The sequence below is a fragment of the Panthera tigris genome, chromosome D1, assembly GCF_018350195.1.
Source record: "Panthera tigris isolate Pti1 chromosome D1, P.tigris_Pti1_mat1.1, whole genome shotgun sequence".
NCBI lineage: Eukaryota > Metazoa > Chordata > Mammalia > Carnivora > Felidae > Panthera > Panthera tigris.
Window position 1 is genome coordinate 15,329,318 of NC_056669.1, and position 14,972 is coordinate 15,344,289.

The 14,972-nt window shown below is 51.3% G+C and overlaps 1 protein-coding gene across 1 annotated transcript in view; it reads right to left on the reverse strand.

Moving 5' to 3' along the window:
* DSCAML1 (DS cell adhesion molecule like 1) overlaps positions 1 to 14,972 on the reverse strand; it is a 347,848-nt gene that overhangs the window by 176,251 nt on the left and 156,625 nt on the right. The gene's annotated exons all lie outside the window — the stretch shown is intronic.

Below are 14,972 nucleotides of genomic sequence, written 5' to 3' on the forward strand. Positions count from 1 at the left end.
CTCCCTCCATATTCTCCCTAATTCCTCTCTCTCCTCCCTCCATATTCTCCTTAATTCCTCTCTCTCCTCCCTCCATATTCTCCCTAATTCCTCTCTCTCCTCCCTCCATATTCTCCTTAATTCCTCTCTCTCCTCCCTCCATATTCTCCTTAACTCCTCTGTCTCCTCCCTCCGTATCCAGCAATGGTCAAATCCCTTCACGGCAGCAATGACTCTTCCCCCTCTCTGCCCTTTGTTACATCATTTCCTTCCCTGAAGTGCCCTGTCCTCCTTCAGGTGCCTGATGAAGTCCTGCTCGTCCTCGAGATCATAGTTCATCTTTTTCAACGCCTGCCAGCCCTCCCAGTCACATTTAACCTCTCCCCCAGCCCAGTCACGAGAGCTCCTGAGGGCCTTTGACTTGGCTGAGTTTTGGAATCGTCTATGGAATTTCCCTTCCCCCCACCGGATGTGAAGGAGGGATGTGAGGAGGGCAGGGAGCCATCCTCACTCACCTGTGAATGCCCCGAGCACAGTGCTCACACGCGGTAGGTGTTCGATAGGTTCCAGACAGACCAAATGACGTTCATGTACAAGGGGCCCGTCTGGGCTTCTTGTACTTTTGGAGAGGCTTTCCAGACAGAGCTCTCAGGCAAGGCTGAGAGACCCTCTTCCCCTCCTCCCGCCTTCCCCCCAGCACAGGCAAGCCAAACCCCAGGGCTTGCCAACTTTCAAACTACATTTTCCCCATCCCAGGATTCAGGCAATATCATTAGACAAGGCAGATGTTTCCCATCAGTCTGGAAGGTTTCTATTTTCATTTTCCACATCAGCATCATGCTATCAATCTCTTCTCCAGCCTGCTTTCGTCTCCTGCCTCCCCACCCCCACCCCTCACATACCAACCACTGGTCCTGCTATGGATCAATTCCTGTGTTGCAGATACAAAGGTAGTTTTGCTTGACAAATGAAGCTGCCCTTCCAGGAGGTAATAAAGAGATCAATACTGGTTATTCTGGAATGCTCGGGAGCAAGGAGGCCAGCAACACCCTCGCCATTTCCACCAGCAGGATCGCACTGTGCGACTCTCCCCACCTTGTGTCACCCTGCCTCCCTCCTTCCACACCTCGGCACCTGCAGGGGCCTGGCATGCCCAGGACCAGGCAAGCCTGCTTCTCCTTGCAGAGAAATCACTCACTGGTCCTCACCAAGAGGCACAGAGCCCCCTGCCTGGGCCCTGTGGGCCAGTGGCCTGGAGGGTAGATGAGCAGCCTATGAAGAAACAGGGCAGCACTGAAGGAAGAAGCCTGGTGGGGTGAGGGGACAGAAAGGAGGCCACGGTCTGAGTCCCAGTTCTGCCACTGACTGGCTGTGTGACCTTGGGAAGTAACTTGGTGTCTCTGATGTGGCCACAGCTTCTACTGTGAGTCAAGGAGTTTAACCAGATAATCTAAGGTCCACGGATGCACTTCTGAGGGCCCATGTTCCCCTGAAATTCTCTTCAAATTCTGCATGTTCCCCCCCCACCCCCCCGCCGGGTAGAGGGTCCATGTTTCCTCCCTACCCGATGCCCTTTAATGTCAGATTCTTAAAGGGCTCTTTGACCCTAGATGGTTAGTTAACTCAGCCCCGGCATTCTTTGATTCCAAACGGGAGACAGGCACTCTTACAGTGCTGTTGATATTGCTGGGGACACACAGAGGGCGCCTCAGAAAACGACTCCAGGGCACGTTCAGAGTAATAGTACAGAGACAGCTGAGGCAGGTGGATAAATCTGGGAAGACTTCCTGGAAGAAGTAAATTTCAATAAGGAGGCAGAACTCTCAGGTGATGCAGAAGCTTCAAAGGGAAAGGTGAAGGGGGCATTACAAATAATGGGGTGCTCTCTCCTCTTCCCCATGCTGAAAAAATGGGATGCTTCGCGGGGTTGGGGGGGGGCGCTAATTAGCTGAGGCAGCTCACAGTCCTCCACCAAGAACAAGAAATCAAAAAGTCAAACACCAGCTCATTAAATGCTCAGGGCTGGCTAGCTATTAAAAGAATTTCCATTTCAGAACAGGATGCCTACCAGGGAATGCCAGACCTAAATATAAGCCAGCCCCCTCCCTGCCAGGAGACTTCACGGTGTTAGGCAGGCAGGAGGGAGAACTTCGTGGAGATGTGTCATTACTTTTAACATCCAAATATAACCCGCCCCAGGGGGTCTGGGACCGAGGCTGTTCTTCCCAGCTGCGTCCTGTCAGAGTCAGGGAAGGGCAGCGGGGATTGGGGGGGCAGGCCCTCCAGAGGACAGAGGTTTGGGCTGCAAGCAGACCATGGCCGCCCCTCCCGTTCCCCAAATGTGGGGAGTCTGGAGGGAGGGCCACTGAGGTCTACTGGCCATACCTGATCTGGCTGCTGGGGTGGGGCGGGGGTTGGAGGGAAGTTTAGGGGCTCTCTGGGTGAGGGAGGGGGTGCTGTGGGTATTTATGATTACTTTTCCTGCATGCTTGTCTGGAATGGGGAGAGGAAAGAGATCAGGGAAGGAGCGCCCCTCCAGCTGCCTGCAGATGTATATACACGTACACATATCTGCATTTCTTTCCCTCAGAGCATGCGCTCAGTGGGCAACTCTGCATTCACGGGGATGGTCATTCATCTGATGTCTGTCATCCCTGAGATCGGAAGCCCTCTGAGGACAAGGGCCGTGTGTCTGTTCACTTTGCAACCCTCCACGTCTAGCCCGGTGCCTGCGTACAGAGGTCCTCGGTGAGTGAATTAACAGACGAAATACCAGTGAGTCCAAGGCCCCCCCGTGTGGGTGGAGTACTTTCTACCTCTGGTCTCAGCTCGGCGCTCAGTGGAGAATCACCTGGACGCCTGCATTCTGATTGATCGGTCTGGGGTGCCGCGTGGGCATTGGGTGGGTGGGGAGGTGTTTAAAAGCTCCGTAAGTGATTCTAATGTGAAGCTACATTATCTAATAAAAAGGCTTTTATTCTCTCAGTTTGTTTCCCCCTCCTCCTTTAATACTCCATTGCTGATCCTTAAAGCACTCTCCTGAGGTAGGTGGGGCAGCGATTTTCCCCATGAGACTTAAGAAGAAACCCAGGCTCAGAGCAGTTGAGCAACTTGCCTGAGGTCACACAGCTAACGGGTGCCGGAGGTGGGATAGAGGCCTGAGGTCCTCGTGGTGCCCGGCCCTGTCTGATCTCGCTGGCTCCCAAGGAAACCACGGGAAGGGTCCTGACATCCGGGAAGTTGACCTGCAACAGTGTAGTTCATTTCTTGCAGACAAGTTGAGGGGGCCAAGGAGAAGCCACCGTCGCCATGCAAGAGCTGGCATGTTCCCCTTTATAGCATGGTGGGCACTGCCACTGCATGAAGCCTGGCCGGGGGCAGAGCCAGGCAGGAGGGTGGTTCTGATGCCAACAGACAGAGGGCATAGCCTGTGGTCAGTTAATTGCACACAGGAGAAAGTCGGTAGAGAACCTACAGCGGACCAGTCCGTCTCAGGGTGCTTCTGGTGCATGTGGAACCAAGGTCTGTTGATCCGGGAGGGGTGACTTAGGTCCCCAGCGGCAGAACACCCCCACCCCCACCCCGGAGTAGGGACAGTAGTGCCCTCCTCATAGGCTGCTGTGAGGGTGATGGGAAAAAAACGCAGGTGCAGTGATGTCAAAATGGAAAGAAAATGCTGCTCTGTGTCCTTCGTCCCGGGGAAGAGCTGCTGGCTTCTGCTTCCTTTTCCGGCACATCTGAGCCCATCGCATCCTGAAGTCTGGGGCGCTGGGCCTGCCAGGGGAGCCAGCTAATCCTCCTGGTGATCTTCAGCGCATGACCTTTGGACCAGAAGGAGTTTGCTTTCTTGACGTTGGGAAAGATCTCACGGAAGCAGGCGTGTATAGAGAGGGGCGGGTGGGGGGCGTTCCCGTGACATGGACCTGTTGGTCAGCAAGGCCAGTTTCAGGGACAGGTGGGGCAGGTGTCTCACCCTTCAGAGGCGGCTGCTTCCCAGATGTCCTCCATTCTTGCTGAGGCAATATGGCCGGCCGGGTGGTAGGGAAGGGGGTGCATCGAGGTGTGGACCTCACTGAGCCCCAGGCAGGTGTTTCGGGTGGGTAGAAAGGCAGCATCCCCTTCCCGGGAAGGAAAGCCTCACAAAGGCAGTGTCACACATCTGCCTGGCACCGGTGAATCAGCAGCTGTTGGCTAACGTGTCCCCATCAACGACCCTGGGGTCACGAGTGAGTGTTCATTTACTGAATCTTGCTCCCACGAGCAGGAAGGGGAGCGGCGTGGGGAGTGGCTTCTTGCTGGAAAGCTTTTGCTTGCTTGGACAGAGCTGGGATCTGCAGCCAGGTCTCCGTCACCCTTTCTACCTCTTCTAGGCTGTAGTGCTGAGACTCTGTCCCACCGTCAGGCCTCATGGCTACAGACCACTCAGGGGTTAAACATGGCAGTCTTGTAATTAATAGAATTACAAAGAGGGAAGGGACTTTGGGGTTGTCATCGGCTCAGCTGGCCTATCGATGCTTGAACCTCCTTTGCGGACAGGCTTCTAGTGTCTACTAACATGCATCTCATGATGCGAGGCTCACTGCCTCCCTAGGTTTCCACTCAAATGCACTAGACTTGTCTTCTTGGATTGGGGCACGGATCGGTCCTCTCGGCAAGTCCAGAAAGTCACCAGGCCCGCTGCCAGAGCCCGAGAAAGTGACCCTGCTGCTGGAGCTGTCTCAGGGGCTCAGGAAGTGGTCACACGTGGTGGTCCAAGAACCTCAGTCCTAACAAGCTAGACCTCAGATCCCCAAGTAGACGTGTGTGTTGCTTTTCACTGCTGTGTAGTATTTCATCATATGAATACAGCCCTATTTAAAAAAGTTGTTTAACCTTTATTTATTATTGACAGACAGAGAGACACAGAGCATGGGCAGGGGAGGGGTAGAGAGAGGGGGAGACACAGAATCCGAAGCAGGTTCCAGGCTCTGAGCTGTCAGCACAGAGCCCGACGCGGGGCTCGAACTCACAAACTGCGAGATCACGACCTGAGTCGAAGTCGGTCGCTCAACCCACTTAGCAACCCAGGCACCCCTGAATACAGCCCTATTTATTTTATTGCTGATGGACGTTTGAGTTTGTTTCAATCTTGAGTGAATGAATCCCACATGAACGTATCTCATAAATACAAGGCTGAGCAAAAGAAATCATAGCCCTAAAGAGTATCCTTTGTATAATTCAATTTTATGCTTTTTTTTTCCAGAGTGGGGGATGTTAATGACTGAAGGGGAATGCAAGGGGTCCCTGGGGTGCTGGTGATGTTCTAGTTCTTAAGTTAAATTGATGATTATACGGATAGGTTTACTTCGTGAAAAATCAAGCTGTACATCTATAATCTATGCCCTTTGACATATGTATGTTATTCTTTATTACAATATTTAACAACATTACAGCCCCACCATGATTGATCTTAAAATAGTCATGCTCTAATGACTAGCATGAGAGGACTTTACACTTTGTTACTGAGGTGCAACAGAGAGGAGGAAATTTTGAGGGAAATGCTGACCTTTTTATAGTTATAGTGAAAAGTCTAGCAATAGGAGTGAAATAAGTCAGAGAAGGACAGATATCATATGTTTTCACTCATATGTGGATCTTGAGAAACTTAACAGAAGTCCATGGGGGAAGGAAAGGGGGAAAAATAGTACAAACAGAGAGGGAGGGAGGCAAACCATAAGAGCCTCTTAAATACAGAGAACAAACTGAGGGTTGATATGGGGTGCGGGAGAGGGGAAAGTGGGTGACGGGCAGTGAGGAAGGCACTTGTTGGGATGAGCACTGGGTGTTGAACGGAAGCCAATTTGACAAAAAATTAGATTCAAAAAATAAAATAAAATAAAATTACAAAAAAAAAAGGAAAAGTCTAGCGATAATTTTTTTTTTTAAATTTTTTTTTCAACGTTTTTTTTATTTATTTTTGGCACAGAGAGAGACAGAGCATGAACGGGGGAGGGGCAGAGAGAGAGGGAGACACAGAATCGGAAACAGGCTCCAGGCTCTGAGCCATCAGCCCAGAGCCTGACGCGGGGCTCGAACTCACGGACCGCGAGATCGTGACCTGGCTGAAGTCGGACGCTTAGCCGACTGCGCCACCCAGGCGCCCCAAGTCTAGTGATAATTAAGACAACACTAGGACGTCAGTATTCCCATTTCGCAGAGAAGGAAATGGAGGCTTAGAGAGGTTAAGTAAGCACTGCAAGGTCACACAGCCAGTAAGTGGTAGAGTTGGGGTTCCAGAGTCCGCTGTCAGGGGTCCAACACGTTGACAGCTCCTGAGCTCATAGGATGCCTCCCTAAATGCACCCCCAAGCTGGTTCTGGGGAAGCTGGGCCGGACTGGGAAGCCCTCCAGCCTCGGCCACCGGCCCGAGTGGTTCCGGCCACCCGAGAGGAAACGCACCCCCATAGTGTGGATGTTGTCGTATTTTTAAAAAGAAGTAAATAAGCCTCCTCATTTGCATGATATTTCACGCTGACTCTGCCTCTCAAACTGGTATTCCATCTACACATGGCACTGTGGGATGCCTGCGATATTTTATAAAGTTAATAACTTTCTCTTAATTGGATGAGTTTATAGAATAGTCTGAGCAATTAACAATAATTACGCCAAAGACACTTTGATTCCAAGGATGCTCCACAAACATTGGCGTATTAAGCCATTTAGGGGGAAGAAAAAACCAACAACCTACAACACACTGACACAAGACGACACACGGGCGCACACTCACTCCCTGCAGTCTCGTGACCCAGAATAAGTCCCCGTTTCCAGGCCACGGGATGGCGGGGCCTCTCTGAGATGCTAGAAGAGAAATGGCTCATGTCATACTTCAGTACACGCCTGCACCTTCTCTCCTTTGTCCCTCCTGGCCACCAAGAGGGGCTGGCAGGGCCAGGTCCTGCTGGCACTTGTCGAAGGACACGCTGTCCATGCCCAGGTGACCATGCAGGACAATGCCTTCTGAGTGACTGGCACAGATTCCTAATAAACTGGGTCTACACTAGCCCCTGCGTGCCTCTCTGTGTCTTTGTCTCTGTCTCTCTGTCTCCGTTTCTCTGTCTCTTAGTCTCTGTCTGTCTCTGTGTCTATCTCTGTCTCTCATGTGCTGCCTTTGATCTCAACAATACATTTCTCGGGATGACTTTATCAAAAAGGATAGTTGCCAAGGAACACGGAATTCAACACTACCGGAATCAAATATTTGAGCTCTTCGCTACAGTGTTTCATGGTTTCCCCAACATTCTACAGGGTGGTTGTTCAGTCTTTGCTGGGACACCTCCATTGATGAGGAGCTCGCTACCCTATAAAGGCATCCATTTCATTTTAAGACAGCTGTACATAGGGGAATCATCTTCTGTACAACGAATGGAGCTGAGTTTTATCTCCTTGGAGCTCCCACCTGCTGGTTCTGCTCTTTGGAGAATACATGAACTCCTTCTTTCACACAACCGTCTCAGTTTTTCGTCACCTGACTGAGTCTTGGTCCCCCCCGGGCAGCCCAAGTCTTCCCTTCTATAGGCAGGGGATCCTGGATTCTTGTCACCTTTTCTATCATTCCAAGCAAGCTTCCGGAACCCATCCATCTGAAGAGCAAATTCCAGCCTTAAAACAAAACAGGTCCCTGGTCTACAGTGTTCACGTGACCTTCATCTCTTTATAGTAGCTTAGGTTTGGTTAGCTTAAAACAAAACAAGAATCGGTCTTTGCAGGCAAATAGATGCTACTATTTGAGCTGGGGGAAATGCACAGGCAAGGGGAGAGGCGTGTCATTGGGGTAAAGGAAAGCACAGGGTTGAGAGATGGGATCTCTTGCAGCTAAGGCTGTCTTAGGCAGCCCAAGTCCGGCACCAGTAGGCTTGTCCCTCAGCCCCTTGGGACAGTTTTAAGTGTCAGCAGCGCTCACTGGGGAAGGTGTCACACTGGAGCGGGACCTCTACGCCAGGCCGCGATGATGCACAACATCATCATGTACAAAGTTGTACCCCTTTGTACCATCCCGCCGTCAAGGCTGTCTCAAAGCGCCTCGTCGCAGCCGGGCTCAGGGAGCCAATGCCTGCCCTGTCTTCTTTGCCTTTCTCTGCGTCCCCTCCCCAGCTCCACTCTTGCCTTTACGGTTCTAGCTCAGGGCGCCCATGCCAGCCCATCTGTTCAGTCCCATATGCTTCCCACAAGGACTGCCAAGTCGGGACCAGTGCTCGGCGACTCGCCTCCAGCCCCAGTGGCTGGACTGAGGCCTTTTCTGCCCAACCTGGTCGCTAGGAAACAGCCCAGCTGCCACGTCAGGGCCATGTCTCCGCGTGGTGGCGGTGCAGCAGAACCCTTTCTGTTGGCCCCCAGGGCACCTGATGAGCACGGGGGGGGGGGGGTACCACCCCCAGTCAGGATCCAGGTCCTCGGAAAAGTGCAGACGAGCATGACCCTCTCAGGCTGGAGGGTCCCACCCATTATGAATCTGTAGGTCACACAGAGCAGAGATTACATTTCGGAAAAATTATTATTTGCAGGACAATGGAAAGGACGTTTAATCTTTTTATTGTGCCCTTTGCAAATCTGTTGTTCCTTTTCACTGAAGAACTTCAAAGTGATTGCGGATAACATATTTTGATTCCAAGATGTTCGTGTTGGTATACTTCAAGGGGCATAAGCGAAGATTTGAAAACTAGGACAACATTTTGGAAATGCGAGTTCCTCTCATTTTTCCTACTTTTTTTGTTAGTGGAGACGTGGTTTATGGATGCACCTTTATATGCTTCCACACATCCACAGCCTGTCATCGGTCGTAGGTCATAGGGTACTGTTACCTGTTCCTTAGCAAATTCTTTTGACAGGGCACTAAAAGGCACGATGCGGGGGAATCATGTTAAAAAAAAAATCCGAGTTCAAATTCTGACTCTTGCATTTATTAGCTTTGTGACTTCGGGCAACTTCTCTGAGCCTCAGTTTCCCAATCTATAAAACGGGGATAGTAATCCCTACTCCATCAATTTGGTGAGAAAACTAAAACAAATTTGGTAAGGCACTTAGCACGAAGGCTGGCCCACTGGAAACAACAGATCACTGCTGAGTAGATTATCCTGGTAAATTACCGCCTTGTGACTTTGAGGTCCCAAATGCACACAGTCCCCAGACAGCATCCTAGCTTCAAAGCCTTGGCTGAAGCTCTTAAAGTAGACGAGGAAGCAGCCGGGAACAGCAGACGCGATCCAGCTTCTCTGCACAAACCTGAACTAGGTCTGAATTTCAGCAGCCGCTAACAGCAGAGAGCTAACAAATTGGTCTCTTTACCCTGCTAGTACGTGTAAACACTGCCTGCTCCCTCTCGCTCTCCCTCCCTTCTCTTCTCTTCCCCCACACTGACGTATACCCCTCCCCACTAAGATTAGATTGAATTCCAGTTTATAAGGCCATTCTGACACCTATAGCCAACCAGCTGCTCCATTTAATAGGAAAGACACTGTGACTGAAATTAACTCCAGAGGGGGAGATTTCCGAGCCACTGCTCAGACAGCCTTGTCTGCTTGCCACCGGTTTCGACTAGAGCCCCCCACCTTGCCACACCTCCTCTCTTTCCTTCTCCGTGTCACGGAGGAAACACCCTTGCCCCTACAAGCCCATCTTAGGCCTAGACAGGCAGGATGGGGTGCCGACCCCACAGGGACAAGTGGAGACCAAATGCATAGGAAATTAAGTCAGTGTAGAAAGCTAAAAACAGTGGACATGGAATCAGACAGATGGATTCCAATTCGATCTCCACCACCTGTTAGCTGGGTGACCTCGGGCAAGTCGCTAAACCTCTCTGGGTCTCGGTTTTCTGAACCGCAAAATGGGTATAACAACAACTAGGGTGGGGTGGTTGTGAGAACTCAGGAAAATGATGCACATGTAGACGTTTCATGCAGCACCAGGCATACGTAGTAGGTGCTTAATGAAGGACAGCCTGGTTAAAGCCTGAATTTCAGCTTTGCGGCAGAGATAGAAAAGCCTCCCAGCCTGCAAGAATTTCTTTATTCCAGCTACATAGTTCACTGTCTATGGACATGGCACTTGGGGCAATTCAACTGAAAATGGGAGATACCCGCATTCCTTTCAAAGCCCTGCTCAAAACTTCCTTCCGTTAGGAAGCCTCACTTTGATCAAACCACTCAAGTTTTATTGTTCTTTTTATTGGGTGCCTTTCAGCACCTATGAACACATTTCAGACTATAGAGAAAACTCAATCATAAGTAAACATGATAGGTGGATGCTCAACTTTGTACACAGTTAGGGACCGATGCATCTGCTGATGTCTGAAAACCCAAGGTTGAGTAATTTGCAGGGAGCTCTGTGGTGACACCTATCTGTGAAATCTGGCACTGCAGACCAGCTCTAGTAGACCCGGAAATATCTGAACCAAAGGTCAAGGCCGGGAGGATAGTGCTCCCAAGAAGATATCAGGGGAGTCTGAGGCTCAGGAAAAGGATCCATGTGTACATTAGCAGGTACATTTTTCCTGAAAATGTTATATACCTTGTTGCCCAGCCAGACTCTAGGATTCCAAGAGTAGGGCTGTATGTCTTTCTTTGGGGAAGATACTATAGATAAGGAACTAGGAGCTGGGCTCTGGCACTTGTTGGCTGTGTGGTTTTGGTAAGTTAATCAACATCACTAAGCCTCATCTCCTTATTTACCCACTAGAGATAATATTTACCTCAAAGAATTAAACTCAAAGTTTAAAGGAGATAATGTGTGAAAATACCTGCCACTTACTAGCTGCATGCCCATAAAGTAACACATACATCTTCCCTGAGCCTCAGTGTTACCATCGGAAAAGTGGGGTCATCGTGAGGTTACCCTGAGGATCAAAGGAAAGCATGTGTTTTGTAAAAAGCATTCCGTAAATTGAAATGCTATTTAAATATTTCGCTCTTAGTATGGCAATCAGACCACATGGTCTGAAACCTAGATGACCCTCATTCCGCGTTTGCGGGATGAACGAGTGGTGGACCCAGAGATCATTTACCATTTGCCTAGGCCAGGCTCAGCTGTTTGCCAAAATGACGACCCCCACGAGAGGAGAGGAGGTCTGGCCAGATCACTACCACACTGATTTTTTCCACCAGATCCATATTTAGCTTTGCTCATCCCAAAGGGCCAGCGGCCTAGAAGCTCCATGGAGGAGGCAGTTTTGTGCCAGTCCCCTGGCTTCGCCATGGAGATACACGGCCTCTTTGGGGTGGGACGATGAAGCTGAGCAGCCACCATCTATCTCTAAGACGTGAATTTTGATCTGTCTTTCGGGACAAAGATGCCCTCCCTCACACCTCCCCCTGCGCCGGACGGCATGCAGGTCGCACGGAGCTGGTGACAACGTGCAGCGATGCGGAGCCTGTACAGCTAACAGCCCAAAGCGGAGCAGACACATAGAACTTCCTGGGTCTCCGAGAAAGCCGTCCTAACCAAATGAGCTGACTGTTCCCCTCATCCTCGTATGGAGGAGTTTCGTGTGTACGTTCTGGAGCCTCCACTCCACTGCAGGTCTCGGAGGAAGGAGACCATGGCTCCTCGTTAGCACATAAGACGTTTCCTACGTGGTGCTTCTACCGGATCGCGTGGGCAACAGATTCAGTAAGTCATATATACAACGTATGTTTATAGAGAAAGAATAATATTCACCAAGTCCATACTGGGTATGAGTCACTACAAGATACAGACACACACCCAAGATCTTTGGCTGGGCAGAATACCACGGCCATCATGAGTGTTGACCTAACTTGATTTTATATTTTTTAATTAAAAACTTTCTTAATGTTTATTGATTTTTGAGAGGGAGAGATAGAGACAGAGCATGAGCAAGGGAGGGGCAGAGAGAGACACAGATTCCCAAGCAGGCTCCAGGCTCTGAGCTGTCAGCACAGAGCCCGACACGGGGCTCAAACCCATGAGCCATGAGATCATGACCTGAGCCGAAGTCAGACGTTCAACCGACTGAGCCACCCAGGCTCCCCATGAGTGTTGACTTTAATGTAGGCTTAGTCTGAGCTCAAATCTTGGTTCCGCCCCAGCTCTGGGGCCTCAGCGACGTTATTCGAGATCTCACCCCTCCTCCCTCTTCAGGGACATGAGAACCCTGGTTTTCATCAGATAAAACCCCTAGGATGGTAAAGGGCATCTGCTGGTCTAAAATGCTAAATTCTTCCGCCGGAAAGCACACTGGCGTGGGATCTGGGGTCAAATAGTCTCTGTTCCATCACTTACCAGCTATGGGAACTTGGGGAGATTAAATAACCTGAGGGTCGGTTTCCTTGCCTCTAAAATGAGGATAATATTGATACGGATCTCACTGTATTGCTGGGAAAGTTGAATAAGACAATGCCTCTAAAACACTTAGCCCAGTGCCCGATACATGGTAAGTGTTCAATAAACCTTGGCTATTATTAACTAAATCTCCCAACAGATCAGGCAACAGAGGCTCAAGAAATGAAGTAACTTGCCAAGATCACACACGTGAGATTTGAACCCAGCTCTCTGGTACCCACACCAGTGGCTATCACTCTTGGGGGACAATGGCTTGCTGTTCCCCTGAATGAAAGGGAGCTACAATTTCCACAGGCGCTGTGAAGGCTTTACTCCAAAGAGGATACTGGTGGGTGTCGGGTGCCATAAAGGACAGGGGGGAGCGGGCTCTCTGTACAGGAGGCACAGTGGAGACAGAGAATAGCTTAGTCTCAGTAAACCATTAACTTTCCTTTTACCGTTTGTTGGTTCCAGATTAAGTCTAGCCAACTCGCTAAGCCACCCACCAGCTTCAACTTGATTGAAATGAGCTGAATTGAAGTGACAGCATCACAAGGTGCTCCCTGAGAAGGGTGAGAAGGGTCAGGTGCAGAGGCTCAGTGCAGTGGCAACAGCCAGAGGAGGGCCCCTCAGCAAGGCCTGGAAAGAGGAGGTGACTCATATTTAGTCTCCGAAGAATGACTGGAGCCATTTTTGACCTTGTGGCTCTCGACAGGGGAATGAATGGCAAGGCGATCTTAACCTGCAAATGGAAGGCGAGGTTGGAGGTTCCAAACCCACCTGTAAGTGGGCTGTGAGGGGGAGGGGGTGGGAAGTAATCCCTTTACAAGTTAAAAAGGATGCACCCTTTACGCTTGCATTTTTGTCCTTTTCTGTCTTTTGGCCTTTTCGTTTTACGGCTCACTCACATCTAGGTAAGATAACCCCTTATTCTACCAGGCATTGCCAGGTACACCGGTGGCCCCCAGAGAAGAGCCTCACACTCACTCCACGGCCCTCGAATTCACTCCCCAGCTGGGGCCAGGGGGGCACTCCCATCCGTCCCTTGTGGACAGACTTCATGAGCCCCGGGTTCAAGTGCAGCCCCTGGCTAGAGTCACAGCTTCAAGAGCCAGCCTGCGGGGTGGAGAAGCCTAGCAAGGATTTCTAGCAAGGATTTCTCTGGCAGGGACACAGATTAATTTGTGGCCTGGAAGAGAAGAGAGAAGCAGAGTTTGGGGGGCAGGCTTGGCTTTTGGGTCCAGGTTCCCAAACTTGTCTGCACCCTGGAATCATCTGAAGCACTTCCACATCCACCAATGCCTGAATGGCATGGGTCTCAGTGTGGCCGCCGCTCTGGACAGTTTCAAAGTGCCCCGGGTGACTCGAATGTGAGTCGCTGGTCTGGGACCTCCTTCACACCCAGCCTGAGGCTCTCCCCGCCAAGGGACACAGGGAGTCCCTACGGGGACCTCACACACCGCTGGGCAGGGGGAGTCCAGCTCGGCAAAGCCCTCTGAACGCGAAGAAAGCGATTCCGGGGCCCTCAGAAAGGTCCCTCTCTGGCTTTCAAAACACCTCTGCCCCCTTCTCCCTACGCCCTGAATCTCCTTTCACCGGACAAACCTCTTCATTCCACAGTGAGCCATAAGGCTGAAAACAATAGGGCCCTTGCGGGGAGAGAAAGTGACTCCCACCCATGCTAAGCTGTGCCTGACGAGAAGCTTCTCCATGCTGCCTGCCTGTGGAAACAGGAAACCTAGAGCGGGGGGCGGGGGGGTGCCCTCATTTTAGAAATGAAGAAACGGGGCCCCAGAGGTGGGACCTGGCCAGGGCCATCTATCCAGCAGGTCAGCAGTAGAGCCTGTGGGCACAGAGGGTGCTCTCCACCCTTGACACAACTTGGTGAGGAAACGGCCTTGACTGTGAAAAATGGAGGCGTGTCCCACAGATGTCCCGTATCAGACATCGCACTGCCCCAAAATGGCCTGTGGAAATATGTCGGGCATTTTTTTTTTCTTTTTTTCTTGCTAACCGTGTCTGTGGATGCTGCTGGCCTTAGTGGGCAGGGTGCAGGGACACTCCATATCCTGTAATGTATGGGCCGGTGCTGCCCACAGAAGACCTGCCCAGCCCCAGATGCCACCGGTGTCCCCCTTGAGAAACACAATTAAGCCATGGGCTGCAGCTGCTTATGAGGCTCTTCTTTCCCCGGTCCCACGCTTGGTCGCACTGGGATGTCACTGGCAGAGGAAGCAGCATCTGTGCAGCTGTGAGGCCAGCATGTGGGCCGTGGGTTTCCGGCGGGCTCCTGCCCCATGATCTGGAGCTAAGCCGTGGGTACAGGAGAGGCCGGAGACCAGCTTCAGGTCAGAAGGTAAAAATGCCCCTTGGGGGGGGGTGACGTCCAACATAGGCTCCTCCTGTCGGACCCGCCCCTCTCCCGGCATCAGACCTGGACAAAGGGTCCGACCAAATGCCCATCTGCCCCTGCTCGGCCCGAGTGGCCTTGGTCCCCTGCGAGTGCTACACAAAGGGAAGGGCACGTCAGGGACGACCACCCTTGCTCGAACAGACGGGACGCCAGCCGGCATTTCCAGGATGCTCGTGGGGAGTGGTGGGCATTTCGATCGCTGACTGTTTTCGGGGGGTGCTTCTCTCTTCTTAATCCAAGGATCTTCATGCTTTCTTGGTTTGGCGTGGGG